The 4,002-nt window shown below is 49.2% G+C and overlaps 1 pseudogene; it reads left to right on the top strand.

The window, feature by feature from the left end:
- The first annotated feature begins 2,472 nt into the window (after positions 1–2,472).
- LOC129701321 (U2 spliceosomal RNA) lies at positions 2,473–2,576 on the top strand (annotated as a pseudogene).
- The last annotated feature ends 1,426 nt before the right edge of the window (positions 2,577–4,002 follow it).

Below are 4,002 nucleotides of genomic sequence, written 5' to 3'. Positions count from 1 at the left end.
TTATTAACCAATCCTTGAACTTGCAGTTCACACATCTGTACTTTGAACTGGTTTTTAAAGAGTGGGTCAAAAGCACATTTTATAAATGTTTCACCATTTTGTGCAAATTGTGGCTTTACAAGGGAGCCCTGTCAAATCAACGCATTTCACGACTTTGTAACACAAAATGCCACTATTAATTTTTCTACAATAATTAATGAGTTTAATTCAAACTGTATTAGATTTGGTTTGCTAATTAGATCATCATTTTTAATGTATATTTGGAAATACGCACATTTTATTCAGGTTAACCTCATAGCTAAATTTTCTTAAGACACTGAAGGAGACCGTTCCATCAAATCTAGATCTTCTCATACAAACCCATTAACTCCACCCCATCCTTCATCCCAGTCCCACAGCCGCCTATATTAGGAGAAATTTACAGTGTCCAATTAGCTGAACAGATAGCATTCTTTGGCATGTGTGTGGAAACCAAATAACCCAGAGAATGGCCATCTGGTCACAGGGAAAATGACACAAGAGGTTGGGGTTGAGCTGGATCATTGTACTATGAGGCAGCAGCTCGGTCTTCTGAGCCATCCACATGCCACTGAGCCATTTGAATTGTGTACTGGCTGTAACTATTAGAACAGTTCCCTGTTTAGAAGGGGTGCGAATGCTTGTGTATAACTACGGAGATGCTAATTATCCAAGTAAATGATTACTCTTCATCTGAGATTTGGAGATAATCAATATTCTCCAAAAATTACAGGTTAACTGAAGCATCAAGGAATAAATCATTGCTTTACAAATAAATTAAATTTAATGTTATTATCAAAGTACAATACAATGGATAGAAAATTGGTTGGCAGACAGGAAACAAAGAGTAGGGATTAACAGGTCCCTTTCAGAATGGCAGGCAGTGACAAGTGGGGTACCGCAAGGCTCGGTGCTGGGACCGCAACTATTTACAATATGCATCAATGATTTGGATGAAGGGATTCAAAGTAACATTAGCAAATTTGCAGATGACAGAAAGCTGGGTGGCAGTGTGAACTGCCGGAACTGCCGGAAATAGCAGGGGGCCGCGGGTCAAAGGAGGTGGAGGAATTTGAGTGAAATCCAGGTTAGCCGGGAAGTGGTGTTGGGTAAATTGAATGGATTAAAGGCCGATAAATCCCCAGGGCCAGATAGGCTGCATCCCAGAGTACTTAAGGAAGTAGCTCCAGAAATAGTGGATGCATTAGTAATAATCTTTCAAAACTCTTTAGATTCTGGAGTAGTTCCTGAAGATTGGCAGGTAGCAAACGTAACCCCACTTTTTAAGAAGGGTGGGAGAGAGAAAATGGGGAATTTTACTTCGGAGTCACGTGAGTGACTTCGTGAAGAACCCGCTTACAACGCATGCGTGTCATTACGCTAACGCATTGCAACTCGTCATTGTCGGGAGGAAGGACGTTCCTCCCAAACGGCGGGGTTTTCGAACCTGCAACAGTAAGGTAAGTGAACATCGTTCTTTACTTACCTTTTTTCTACAGAAGGCTGTTGGAAGCTGGCGGGGGAGAAGTCTGCAACCAGCAGGCAGGCAGCAATGGCCGGTGGCACGACAGTCTCCCTTAGCGGGAGTTCGTGCGACTTCAGCTCTGGGAAGAAAATACCGACAAGGGAGCACTCAGGAGCCGACACAGCCCCAAAGACCGACGCTACATGGGCCTGGGGCTGTGGAACAGGTAAGAAAATTCCTTACCTTTTCTTATTCTTTCCAGGAAGGCTAACGAGCTGCCGTTTCTACAGCAGCAGTCAGCCAGCAACGGAAGTCGGCACCACTGTCTCCCATAACGGGAGCGAGTGCCAACTTCACCCCATACGGGGTGGAGGGAAAAAACAGAGCCAACAACCCACAAAACAGTGGGTTGTATTAGTGCTCTGGCATTTTTTAAAATTAGCGGGTCCCTAGGAACAGAAGGACCAGCCCCGTAAACACCGGGGTCGGTCCGAGCAGCTCGAACCCGACACGGAGGGAACGACGTTCACCAGGGGAAAAAATTAAAAGTCGGGAACAGCAGGTAAGAGACTCTGCGTTTCCTTCCACTTACCCTTTAGGGGCAGACATGGACCGGGTCCATGTAAGCTGCAGAAAGACCGCGGAGTGCAGGCAGCCGGCAGGAGAACAGCAACGGCAGCCAGCAGCGGCAGGAGCAGCGGCAGCGGCAGGTGCAGCAGCGGCAGCCGACAACGGCAGGAGCAGCAAAGGCACTTCGACTCCCGGAGGGGAAAACACCTGTGCCCGACTTCGCTCCTGCAACAGGGGGCAAATTCATTGCTGGGGCAGTATGCCAGTCTCGCTTTGGAAGCGAGTCTGGCTTGAAGCAGCGCTAATGGCCAGCGCCGAGGCCAAGGACATTGCAGTGCAGTTGACTGGCTGCAATCCACCGTGAGGGACCAGTGATGTGAGTACCGGGGTCGGTCCCAGCGGGTTTTTTAGTTAGAGTGATCGCTTCATGGCCTTTTGGCTAAGATCAACTATAGTAGCTGTTTATTATCAGTTTTAAATCTGATACGTCCCTTATCTAAGGACCATATAAGCAGGAGTCCCCAGAACTGAGGGCATTAGAGTGGAGTTGACCAGCTGAAACGACCGCGAGGGACCAGTACCGTGAGTACCGGGGTCGGTCCCAGCGGTCTGAGATAAACGAGCAGCCAGGAGCGCTGAGAGCGTTGGAGCCGGGTTAAAGGAATAGACTAGATGGAATCAGCTGTGCCAGATGTCCTCCACACCGGCCATATCCACTCCACGGAAGAAAAGACAAAGCTGGAGAAGGAGGACCGTGGAGCAGCGGGCAGCCAACAGCAGCCAGCGGCACTTGAATCAACCGTAGTGGGATCAGCTGTGCCCGATGTCGGCCCCGCACCGGCCAGATCCATGCGGCCGAGCGGTAAGGCTAGACACAAATCAAACAAGGTAGTGGACTCACAAGGGTCCGACTTTGCATAACCGCCGGCGACCAGCGCCCGAGAGCGCTGGAGGAGGTAGAAGTGGTGTATGGAGCCTTCCTCCAACGTGATAAACCCACAGCAGTACTTTTTTTGAGGGCTGCACAATGCTTCTACCCCATCAGAGGGGAGCACTGCGGGTCAGTTCTGGGCTGACCTGCAAGAGGGGTCCGCAGAACAAAAGACAAGTGGGCAGGAGGTAAGCCCCACATGGGTATCCCGTGCGGGACCCTAGAGATCTCTAACTCTATAAAAAAGAGTAGGCAGGACCCTGATGGGCCAGAGCCTGGTAAAACAACGTCCCATGATCCTAACACAGCAGGGACTCTGCTGGACATGGTGGCTGATTACTTTAACCAAGTCAAACATGGGTAGACTTGGATCCAGGATGGCAATAGTATTACTATATGTCTGGCCACAAATGCCAACAAGAAATGTTTACAGAGACTGGCCAGACATCTGCCACCTGGCAACGGTGAGGCATTACAGGTGCCCAGTGTAAACCAATGCATTTGGCAGCATATGGGGACGAACATCAGGAACCAGGACCTCGAGATCCAGAGAACCTTAAAGGGATTGACGGAAGGCATCATGGCATACACCCGCACCCTGGACTAAACGTAGGTAACCGAAGACGCACTAGCTCTGTTTAGTAATATGCAATATGACCTGAACTACATATGGAAGGCTGCCATTCAGCCAGCACTGGGACCCCAAAAATGCTACCATTTGCAAACAAAGAACCGTGTGTGGACGAAGCCAAGACACTGGGGCTCATCAAGGCCAGCGCAAGGGCCTATTTTGGAGCACGATACCAGCCACAGGCAAGGCCATAAAAAATGTGGCTCATACCAGTGGCAGTGCCAGAAATCAATATAACCCGCAGGATCCTTTTTTAGGGTATGGCCAGGGCGGCCACCCTGGAAGATGCGGAAGCCTCAACCTCCCACACAACCCCGAACAAGAGATATCAAACCAGAACCTCCTTTTCAAAAAACCAAGGAAATAACACAACCACCGGTAACCATG

Source organism: Leucoraja erinacea, chromosome 10 (genome assembly GCF_028641065.1).
Source record: "Leucoraja erinacea ecotype New England chromosome 10, Leri_hhj_1, whole genome shotgun sequence".
NCBI lineage: Eukaryota > Metazoa > Chordata > Chondrichthyes > Rajiformes > Rajidae > Leucoraja > Leucoraja erinaceus.
Note: the sequence above shows the minus strand (reverse complement) of the source record. Positions and strands in the feature narration are given on the sequence as shown.